The sequence below is a fragment of the Ruditapes philippinarum genome, unplaced genomic scaffold (genome assembly GCF_026571515.1).
Source record: "Ruditapes philippinarum isolate M1 unplaced genomic scaffold, ASM2657151v2 ctg2627_1_1_1_1, whole genome shotgun sequence".
In the NCBI taxonomy this organism is placed as follows: domain Eukaryota; kingdom Metazoa; phylum Mollusca; class Bivalvia; order Venerida; family Veneridae; genus Ruditapes; species Ruditapes philippinarum.
In genome coordinates this window covers 92,079-104,159 of record NW_026864954.1, presented here as the reverse complement: position 1 = coordinate 104,159, position 12,081 = coordinate 92,079, and the positions used below count along the sequence as shown (strand labels likewise).

The 12,081-nt window shown below is 32.8% G+C and overlaps 1 long non-coding RNA gene across 1 annotated transcript; it reads right to left on the bottom strand.

Moving 5' to 3' along the window:
* Nucleotides 1-279: 279 nt before the first annotated feature.
* On the bottom strand, nucleotides 280-2,134 carry LOC132727386 (uncharacterized). The gene is made up of 2 exons (XR_009625340.1): nucleotides 2,000-2,134; nucleotides 280-1,008 (listed from the first exon to the last, which is right to left on the bottom strand). It is a non-coding gene; the product is annotated as an uncharacterized LOC132727386 (long non-coding RNA).
* Between the last annotated feature and the right edge of the window lie 9,947 nt (nucleotides 2,135-12,081).

Genomic DNA, 12,081 nt, shown 5'->3' with positions numbered 1-12,081 from the left:
TTACGTATAAAAAATAATATAATATTGGCTATATAAAACTGATGATATTTATCTGTTAAATTTTTCATCGTATTCTTAAGATCATACATATATTTATAAAATAATCATACACGTTTGATTCTTTAAGTTAAATAGTTTATTAATTGTACAATTGTACATTTATGAATAAATTTTTATCCGTATAAGTTTTCCTTAACTGAAGTGTAACATATGTATCTTATTTCACTGGTGTCGTAACTACTGTCGTCAATATGCATATTAAAGATAAATAAGAAGAGAGCTGGTGAAATATTTATTTTCATATCACTCGATGAAATAAATCACGTAATTACATAAAAAAAACCTTTGTATCCCTTTTCATTATATTCTTAAATATCCTTAATATAAATTCTGAAATATTGAGAAATATTGATGACATAAAAAATAGTTTATTTTCCTTGTTTTATTGAAAGGACTGCAGTGAAACATATTTCCGTTTTTCACTGGTGTCTTTTCGGACTACATTCTTCTAAACTCAGTCAAATTACAAAGTTAAAGGGAAAGTCATTCAAATTTTAGTGTCAAACGAAAGAAAAAGATGAATAATAAACAAAAAAAGTGAAGTTTATTTTCTATAAATACAGGATTGATTTCATATTGTGGCATGAAAAAGCTGATATTTCACTCGTCGCGAAATATCTATTTTCACACAACAAGAACTTAAACATGGCCTATTTATGCCCCATTTATCTCCTTTTTTGATTCATCTCCTTTTTTGAGCGAATCTTAAAAAAAGTATATTTATTCATTATTTATTTTTAGTACGATACATGTGTAATCTATTGTTCAAGATATATAGGTTAATTGCTTAAAATAAAACAACAACAAAAATAAATAAGCAAAACACAATGGCATGAATTTTGTCAGGCAATAAATAGCATTATCCTTCACATCAAATAGTCTAGGTATAGTATGATATCTTGTTGATTTCTTCTATAAGTCTGTTTCTTCACATTAATGATCCTTTATCTGAAAAAAAAGTATTGAAACAACATTAAACTGTTTTATAATAACTTGGTATTACCTTCATCATTATCATTAGTTTTAGTGGTCACAAGAAAATTTAATCAATAAGAAAATAACTCTCATTAGATGATTTCATAGCTTATATCTTTCATTCATATAATATATACGGATTGTATAATACATATTTTCTTCACATTTTCCCTGTCTTAAAGTAGTTTTTATATATCTTTTCTGCACTATAATGAATCGATTATAAGAACAAATTTCACAACACGCTGTTATAGCATAATATAAAGCAAAGTAGTAAGGAAATAACCCCGCCTTTTTTAATATTTCTAGCCAATAAACCAGAAAGATCCATTACAGCTGAGATAAGAGTGGACTCATGCCACAGGCGGTCAACTGCGAAATCATTCATTGTTAATCGGCAACCTGAAGTTCATGACCTCGTTTGAATTGTTTACATGTATCTGCAATTTGTATCATTTCAACATGGCATATAAAAATACGAGTTCAGGCGTATTGATTTATTATTTTCTTCAAATGTTTCATTATAGATACAAACAAAAACGCATTTAGATAAATTTTATTCTAAATATTTTAATGATATCGTTATAATTATTTCATTCGTTATAATTATTTCATTCGTATGTATTTGATTTAGGGGTATAATATCGATTTTTTACAATCTGCACATATAAAGAATATGTTTCCAAATTATGTTCAATTTTTAAACAAATGATACCGATTTTTGCTCATTTTTTTAATTTCTTCCTCCAAAAGAAAGTGCAATTCGTTTTCTTTATTGGTCTCAATATAATCGATAATCGACAGAGAAGTGATATACAAATATACATTATTTATTAACCGCGACGCTTTAAGATGTTCACATTATATTCTTAATCTTATTACAAATACTAATACAAATATAAACACCGCACTACAAAGTAAAGATAAACATTATTCACCTTAACTGAAAAATTGAAATAAATACCTTGGATTTGCATCTGATAATCACATAATCTTTCGCTCAATTAAAGTGCAATCGTTTTGATTATAAAATAATAACACCCTACCACATTCTAACACATTTATATATTGTACTTCTGTACACCAATTTTTCAATGGCGGGGAGATAGCGTTAAAGCCCGTTAAATTCGTTCCAGATAGTAAATGGGCTATTCCAGAAAAAATCCGCATCCCCCCTATGGAAGAGGTCTGAGATGAAAATACCCCCCCCCCCCCCCCCCTAGGACAAACACTCAGAGTTACCCCCTTGGACAACATAATGTAAACAGTTTTACTCAAAATGACCCCCTTGGACGACCTTAAATGTAAGATTTTTGCCCAAAATAACCCAATGGACAACCTATGGAAGAGACTTTTGATCAAAATGCCGTCCTTTGACAACCTATGGAAGAGACTTTTGCTCAAAATGACCCCCTTGGACAAAAAATTTCAATATCCACCCTAGGACAAGCTACAGAAATTGACCCCCTAGGACATCTTCCATGGTATATTACTATTAAAAATAGACCCCCTGGACAACCTATGGAAGAGACCTTTGCTCAAAATGCCCCCCTCGGACAAAAACATTCAATATCCACCCTCGGACAAGCTACTTAAATTGACCCCCTTGGACATCTTCCATAGATATAACACTAATATAGACCCCGCCCCCCTCCTCCTGGACACCCTATAGTAGAGACTTGATCAAAATGACCTCCCTTGGACAAAAAGTTTTAATATCCCCCAAGCCCCTTGGACAAACTACCAAATTAACCCGCTACGACATCTTTCATATGTCAACGCTTTAGGATCTGATTATCAGCAATAGAATGTCACCTTCTCATATCCTTTTAAACAAGCAATCAGCGACGAGCTTTCATAATCTTTAAAGCCATGTGGTTTCTTTTTTTATCTGCTGGAAAATCAATTTTGAGTTATTTGGAAAACAAACATGGCGTTTTGCATATAGCCTGCAGACCCTGTAAACTGCCAAAACAATATTGACCATTAAAAATTTAGTCTATTATTTCCAGTTTATTTGTTTCATATTACTTCAAACATTCTTTTTCTAACAAAAATACATGTAAAGGAAGGTTTGATTGCATTGCCAATAATAGCAAATAATAGCTAAACTTTTGGGAAATCCTTATCACAATGATTGTGAAACAAATACAGTGGAAATCAGACCTACATGTAAAAAGAAAGTAGATCTGAGCTTTAGTAAGATTGTTCATAGGTATAACGCTTATAAAGACCCCTTGGACAACCTAGGGGTTAGGGTTAAAGAAATAGCCTCCCTTGGACAATATAACTTTTTATGCCCCCTAGGACAAACTGACAAATCTTGTATATTCATAAAACACTTTTTTAACACAATGGACAACTTATGCAAAACATCATGTCTGTTCATAATCATTACTTTCACAGACACAGTTTGGGAGTAACTAAGGCTAAAAAAAGACCGATACAATTCAGTCTAGCCAAATTCAGATCATACCTCTTATTACATGACAATAAGGAAGGAAAATTATAGTGATATTATGCCCATTTATTTGAGTAGTCAAGAAAATTTTACATTTTGCCATAATTGTTTTTAATTTTTGTATATTACTTCCCAAATTATCCAGATATAACTAATCCACATGATGGTCCTCATGGGCTCCTTGCTGCTAGTTCTTGTTGCTGGGTCATGTGGGGGTTGCGTTCATTGAACACCGCCTTTCCTTGTTGATCTTGTCTATCATATTTTATTGAAAATTCTATAGAAATCCTTTGGAATGTATAATTTTGTAATTCTTGATTGATAAAAATATTGGGACAGTCTTTTTTAATTCAAAGGTAGCTTATAATTATATTTTAACAGATTTATCTTAACCATTACAGTCTGACAATTCCAAAAATAGGACTATCCTTAACTCACCCGGATGTCAGCATTGGTGTAACAATTTGGTTACGGTTTTACGTGCAATATCATATCCCATGAACCACTTACGATATTTGCTTGTACTTCACACACTCATTTAAGAGCAATTTATAAGGTCACTTTCCAAGGCCGGTAACTCTAGCATTGATTTTAACAGAATTATAGCCCTTTTCGAACTTGAAAAATCCTTGGTATAAGTTTTGCTTGCAACTTCAATGTTCAAAACTACTAAAGGTATTCACTTGAAACTTAATTCATCTCTTAAGGTCATTTTCCAAGGCCGGTAACTCTAGCATAGATTTTGACTGGGTTATGGTCCTTTTTGAACTTTTATAAGTGTTGCTTACAATATTATTCTTTAAAACAACTAAAGGTATTCACTTTAAACTTCATACAAGTTTGCGGGATCATAAATAAAGGTCACTATCTTAGGCCCGTAACTCTAACATCGATTGTGACTAAATTATGGTCCTTTTTGAATGTTTATAAGTGTTACTTACGTTACATTATTCTTCAAAACAACTAAAGGTAGGGGACCATCAACCAGACACTTTTTGAACATTTTCCATAGACTTTATAATTTGAAAGCTAGAGATCTGAAATTTTGACTCAGTACAGCTAGGTTCTTCTCATAACTAACAAACAACTTTGTTTATTTTTTATTATATTGACAATTTTATCTGAGGCCCATCAAGGAGGGTATCAAAATTACCAAAATTGACCACACTACAGCACCATGTGTCGGGACAGATATGCAATGGCACTAATTTAATTCAGATAAAAGCTGGGGTGTTTTGATTGTTGTTTTTAACATGATATACAATATTTCAGCAACAAATGCTGAAGTTTTGAATATTCTATTGTTTACTCTGCAAATGATGATAGCTTGTATATGAGACCAGGTATTGCTTTCTTGACCCCCAAATTTCAACGTCAACATTCTTGAAATAGACATTAAAAATTTACCATTTACGGAGGTTGAAATAAATTCATTCATTTGCTACCCCCAAGGTCAAGGTCACACTTAAAGGTAAAATGTTGAAATGTCTTCAGTTTGTTATAAAAGTCTACATTTCGTGTCCGCTCCATAACTTTTAAACTACTGAATTTTTTCTAAAAAAAACTTGGCACAAGTTATTATTACTATATTGAGGCGATGTGCAGAGCGCAATAATTTGGTTGCTATCCCCAACTTCAAGGTCACACTTAAAGGTCAAGTGTTAAAGGTGTACAATTCATGTCCGCTCCATAACTTTAAAGCCGTTGGAAGGTTTTTATAAAATAACTTGGCACGAGTGATCACCATTATGAGACGATGTGCAGAGCGCAATAATTGAATTGCTACACCAAAGGTCAATGTCACACTTACAGGTCAAATGTTAGTCGTCTTCATTTCATGTATGTCCATAACATTTAAACCGCTGCAATGTTTAAAGATAACTTGGTAGAAATGATCACCATTATGACACCATGGCAGAGCACAAAAATCAAGTCACAACCCTATAGGTTGCAGTCACACTCAAAGGTACAATGTAAAAAAGAGTTCAGCATCCAGGTGGCTACCTGTAACCAAGGTCAAAGTTATATGTTCCATATTTTTTTTTATTTTATGGAAGATTTTAAATAACATGGCACAAATATTCACCATCATGAAACTATGTCCTTATGATAATCAAGGTTGTGGCTGGTTAAAGGTCAAGAAGTTCACATCATGTTCACTGGGGAAGAGGATTTAGCTGTCCTTCAGACTGTCTTGTTGTCCTCTGAATTATTTTGGCTTACTTTTTCGCTCACCTGTCACTTTGTGACAGGGTGAGCTTTTGTGATCGCTTTTCGTCCGGCGTCCATCTGGCTCTGTAAACTTTTCCTTTAAATGACATCTTCTCATAAACCACTAAGCCAATTTCATCCAAACTTCACAGGAATGTTCCTTTGGTGGTCACCTTTGAAAATTGTTCAAAGAATTTAATTCCATGCAGAACTCTGGTTGCCATGGCAACCAAAAGAAAAAACTTTAAATATCTTCTAAAATACCGAAAGAGCTAGAGCTTATATATTTGTCATGAAACATCTTCTAGTGAGTGTCTACCAAGTTTGTTCAAATAATAGCCCTGGGGTCAAAATTGGCCCCGCCCTAGGGGGTCATTGATTTTCCCTATATGTATATAGTAAAAACTTAAAAAATCTTCTTTTAAGGAACCCAAAAACCTAGAGCTAAGATATTTAGCACGAAACATCTTCTAACGGGTGTCTACCAAACTTGTTCAAATAAGAGCCCTGGGGTCAAAATTGGTCCCGCCCCAAGGGAAAATGATTCTCCTTAAATGTGTATAGTAAAAACTTAAAAATCTTCTTCGAAAAAACCCGAATAGCTAGAGTTTAGATATTAAGCATGAAACATCTTCTAGTAAGTGTCTACAAAGATTGTTCAAATAAAAGCCCTGGGGTCAAAATTTGCCCTACCCCAGGGGTGTCATTGTTTTTACATAATTATATGTGTAAAGAAGACTTAAAAAATCTTATAAACATGTTTGACTTCACACAAAGAAGATATGTAAAATATGGTACATACAATATATTAATATATAGTGTCATTAATAAAAAACAACAGTCTTTTTAAGAAAAGTTTTAAGAAAAGACCAACATTATGTGTTCTGTAATGGGGAATGCAGCTTCCCACACAAACTGTATTCATTCTTTTATTCATACTAGACATATTCAGTAACAATGTCATATAATTATCCCCCGCCAATGGAATCGGAGGGGGATATAGTTTTGGCGTTGTCCGTCCGTCCGTCTGTCCGAATTTCGTTTCCGGAGTAGTTCTCTGCAACTACTGGCTGGAGTTCAACGAAACTTTATGGGAATCATCAATATCAAGAGGAGATGCGCATCCATCCGTCCGTCCGTCCGAATTTCGTTTCCAGAGTAGCTCTCTGCAACTACTGGCTGGAATTCAACGAAACTTTATGGGAATCATCAATATCAAGAGGAGATGCGCATATCGTCAGCTTGTTCAGGTCAGACCCTTTAACTCAGAGTTACGGCCCTTGATAAGTTATATAGAATGCATATAGAGTAAAATTTTGTTTCCGGAGTAGTTCTCTGCAACTACTGGCTGGAATTCAACGAAACTTTAGGGGAATCATCAATATCAAGAGGAGATGCGCATATCGTCGGCTTGTTCCGGTCAGACCCTTTAACTCAGAGTTATGGCCCTTGAATAGTTATGCAGTATGCATATAGAGGAATTTTGTTTCCGCTCTAGTTCTCTGCAACTACTGCCTGGAATTCAACAAAACTTTATGGGAATCATCAATATCTAAAGGAGACGCGCATATTGTCGCCTTGTTCCGGTCAGACCTTTCAGCACAGAGTTACTGCAGTGTAAGAAATTCGGATTTGAAACCACTAGGCTGGTCGGACTACCAGATTGGAATATTCAATAGCCCAAAAGACATTTCACTAGCACAATTCATTTGTTCAAAACAGTTGTTTATATTGCCTCTGAAAATACAGCAGTCTGGCCGGGCTTGTTACTTTGAAAAGTTGGTAGCCCGAGGAGAAATTTAGTAGTCGGGGGCTATAGGACTAGTGCTAATTTCGAACACTGTTACTGCCCTTGATTTATTGTGCAGTGTTCATATAGAGAAATATTGCTATTTCTTTGCAACAGCTGGATTGATTTCAACAAGATTTTATGGAAACCATCAATACAGAAAAGAAATTTGCATCTCATTGGCATGTCCTGATAATAATTTAACACAAAGTTATGGCTCTGTTATTGCCCTGAATATTTATCAAGTTCAAAGAATATTACTGTTTATGCCATGATTAATATATAAATAAAGCCCTATGTCTTCAGTTGTTGTGTTAATAATAACCAGTACCCGGCGGGGGATATAAATTCAACGAATTTGCTTGTTTAATAATTTTTTGTGATTAAAATACTTAACTCAAGAATTGGCATAGTATATATTTAAAATATCTGATGATTTTTTTTTGTTCCTTTTAAAATTCCCTAATTTAATACACCGCTTAAGTGCAACAGTTAATTTTTAGCTTACCTGTCACAAAGTGACAGGGTGAGCTTTTGTGATCGCTTTTCGTCCGGCGTCCGTCCGGCGTCCGTCCGTCGTCCGTAAACTTTTACTTTAAACGACATCTTCTCATAAACCGCTGAGCCTATTACATCCAAACTTCACAGGAATGTTCCTTTGATGGTCACCTTTAAAAATTGTTTAAAGAATTTAATTCCATGCAGAATTCAAATTCAAATAAAATCCCTGGGGTCAAAATTGGCCCCGCCCCAGGGGGTCATTGATTTTCCCTATATGCATATAGAAAAAACTTAAAAATTCTTCTTTTAAAGAACCCAAAGAGCTAGAGCTAAGATATTCAGCATGAAACATCTTCTAATGAGTGTGTACCAAGTTTGTTCAAATAAAAGCCCTGGGGTCAAAATTGGCCCTGCCCCAGGGGGTCATTGATTTTCCCTATATGCATATAGTAAAAACTTACAAAATCTTCTTTGAAAGAACTCAAAAAGCTAGAGCTAAGATATTCAGCATGAAACATGTTCTAATGGGTGTCTACCAAGTTTGTTCAAATAAAAGCCCTGGGGTCAAAATTGGCCCCGCCCCAGGGGGTCATTGATTTTCCCTATATGCATATAGTAAAAACTTAAAAAATCTTCTTTTAAAGAACTCAAAGAGCTAGAGCTAAGATATTTAGCATCAAACATGTTCTAATAGGTGTCTACCAAGTTTGTTAAAATAAAAGCCCTTGGGTCAAAATTGGCCCTGCCCCGGGGGTCATTGATTTTCCTTATATTTGTATAGCAAAAACTTAAAAAAAATCTTCTTTGAAAAAACCCAAATAGCTAGAGTTTAGATATTAAGCATGAAACATCTTCTAGTGAGTGTCTACAAAGTTTGTTCAAATAAAAGCCCTGGGGTCAAAATTGACCCCGCCCCGGGGGTCATTGATTTTCCTTATATGTGTATAGCAAAAACTTAAAATCTTCTTTGAAAAAACCCAAATAGCTAGAGTTTAGATCTTAAGCATGGAACATCTTCTAGTAAGTGTCTACAAAGTTTGTTCAAATAAAAGCCCTTGGGTCAAAACTGGCCCCGCCCCAGGGGTGTCATTGTTTTTAACTTTATGTGTATAGTAAAAACTTAAAAAAATTTTTTTTTAAAAAGCCCAATGAGCTAGAGCTAAGATGTTTAACATGAAACATCTTCTTATGGGTGTGTGTGTGGGGGGGGGGGCTATATACAGGTGAGCGACCTCAGGGCCATCATGGCCCTCTTGTTACTTTCTGTAATATCATTCACAAGCACTTGTTAAAATTCATTATTACTGTATTACATTAAATTCTCTGCAAATGTACAAAGAATATCTAAACAAAATTGATCTAGATGAAAAAGTTCAAGTCATTGCATATATATATACATGAGGTTTAATATCAAAAACCTTAATACTGTGCATTTATAAACACAAAATATTATATTATGCAAGAATAGAAATAATTGCCCTTATTTTGGTCAAAGTTCCAATATTTTGAGCTTTTAGATGCAAAAGTCCTTTGAAGACATACTGACTATTTCAATAAGGTATAAATTATCAATAATTAAGCAAATTTATACATGTATGTAACTCTTACAAAACATAATTAAATTTTCTTGTAACAAAAAAATTCCAAATTTCATATTTAACCTTGATGTTAAAGGTCAATCAAAAGTCACATTTGAATCAATTGTCATATTGGAAGTGCTATTTTGTCCAAGTGTGAATCCCATCCATAAATAATGTGCAAAATGATGATGATTTAAACAAGTTATTTGAAATTTTCATTTACATTTATATTTAATTAAACCTTGGATAAATGTTTAGCTTCAGGATCATTTTAATTAAAAAATTCAATGAACCATTCATAAAAGTTAAATTATTATGCTACATGTAGTTTCTTCTTGATATCATATGTTTTTTTTTGTTAATTATCCTGTGCCATTTTTAGATTTCAAATTTGTTACAAATATAAAGTGAGATAATTACAGCCTAAAAATCAAGCAAGGAGAGTATTAGTTGTAATTCCACATTTCACTGGCATGCCAATGAGCAATTATACTTTAGGACAGTATCTAAATGATGTGTTGGCAGATTAAATTGTTCCCAGCAGAGTTTTCATATAAAACAATCTGCAGCTGATGTGTGGTCAGGTTTAAAACAATTCTGACAAGATGGGTTAAATTTATAGAAGCCTTTAACTTAATCAGCTGATCATTGACCAGTCATGTAGCACTACATGTTAGTTTATAACAGGCAGTTATACTCCACTGATTTAATTCAACCACAGTATAATGATATTAAAGGTTATAAGATGAGGCAATTCAAATTAACACATGAGGTTGAGACAATATAAAATGCACAATAATAACTTTTCTGTTCATTCCTTTCTCTCCATGACTGTAACTATATCCAGAGACTATGTCTCTGCTATATCACACATTTCTAAAAATAAAAAATGTCAGATGACTTTTCAGCCTTTATCTCCATCAAGACAGAAAGATGTAACGAAGATACATTTAAGGTTATTTAGTTCTGTTGCTAGTAGTAATACTAATGGTAAGATTTCATCTAGATCTATCTGTCTTCATTAAAAATATGGTTTTTCATTGCAAAAGTCAGCAGTCAATGATTTTTCTCTAATTGTCTAATGTGTCTGTTGGTCATAATGTATGTTTTAAGTCATACATAAAACAAGGTTTTAGATATATAAGCAACACTTTTTCAAAAGGTATTTAAAACCTTAAATTATATTAATAAACTGTACTATATGGACATAGATATAAAAAATTACAAAAAATTACCATCTTGTTTGAAAAATATTGACAATTGAAATACATGTGTAACTTTTCTTACTTTTGTATCTGTTTTTTTTTACAACAACAAGAAAGAATATGTTATTATTCGAAGAAAAGTGTTGGTAGTTTCATATTTTACTTGGTTAAAAAGTATTAATAAAGAATCATAGGTTTTTAATAACTACAAATAAATAAAAATGAAAAATGTCCTTGAAAAGATTTTTTTTGGTTTATTGAGACAGGTATTTGTTATTTTACATCAAATAAGAAGAGGTTGGAGTAAGAAAACCTGTTAGATTTTCAATTTGTCTTATAAAATAGGGGCATCAAAATATTATATAAATAATGATTACCTTGATACAAATCTAAACTTTTGTTAAAAATATAAAGTATGTTTACTATGCCGATTTCAAATTTATAATAATCATTTTAAGTTGTTACCCTATCCAATTTCACACAATTCACAGGATGCATTAAACTTAAATTTGGTCTTTATTTAGAAAAAAATCAAAATCTGGCCCTACAAAAAAAGACAAAATTAAAAAAAAAAAATTGCCTCTTCTGGGGTTTGAACCCACACCCTATCAGAACTCTATGTTCATATTCTACAGATAGGATTCTGCAGTTTTGTTAAGAAAGGACCAACTTTACTTGACCCCGTAATAAAGTATGCGTTCGAATACATACAGTATCACAGTAGTTTATTCATTCCTCTATTTGAAAAGAGACATAATAATTTCATAGATTTTAATGAATTAATTTTGTTAAAATATTTTAGTCAAGGATGAGCATAATATCTTTAAGCTATTTCAGTTTATTAAGTGGTAGTTACACAAAATATAGAAAATTGATTATGGAATTCTTATAATATTAAAGCATGATATGTACATTATACATATTTACTTTGTTATTGTGAATCCTTTGATTATATAATCAATGATTGATCGAAAAGGGTTGTTTCGATTATTTACGATGATCGATTATGATTTTTGTCCGATAAAGATAATATAATAAACAAGATCAACAAGGAAAGGTGGCGTTCATGATCCAGCAACAAGAGCCAATATAATTTTGGACCCCTAAAATTTAGGCCTGGACCCTAGTTTTCTAGGCTATGCATCCACTGGACACCTAAAATATCAAAGAGATGTAAAACCCTGGTTACCTTTGACTTTCCACAACTGTTTTCCATAAAGTACAAAAGCACCGAAACCGTTTTGTGAAGGCATCGAGTGGAGAGCTCTTGGAAAATGTCACTTCATACTCACCCCACTT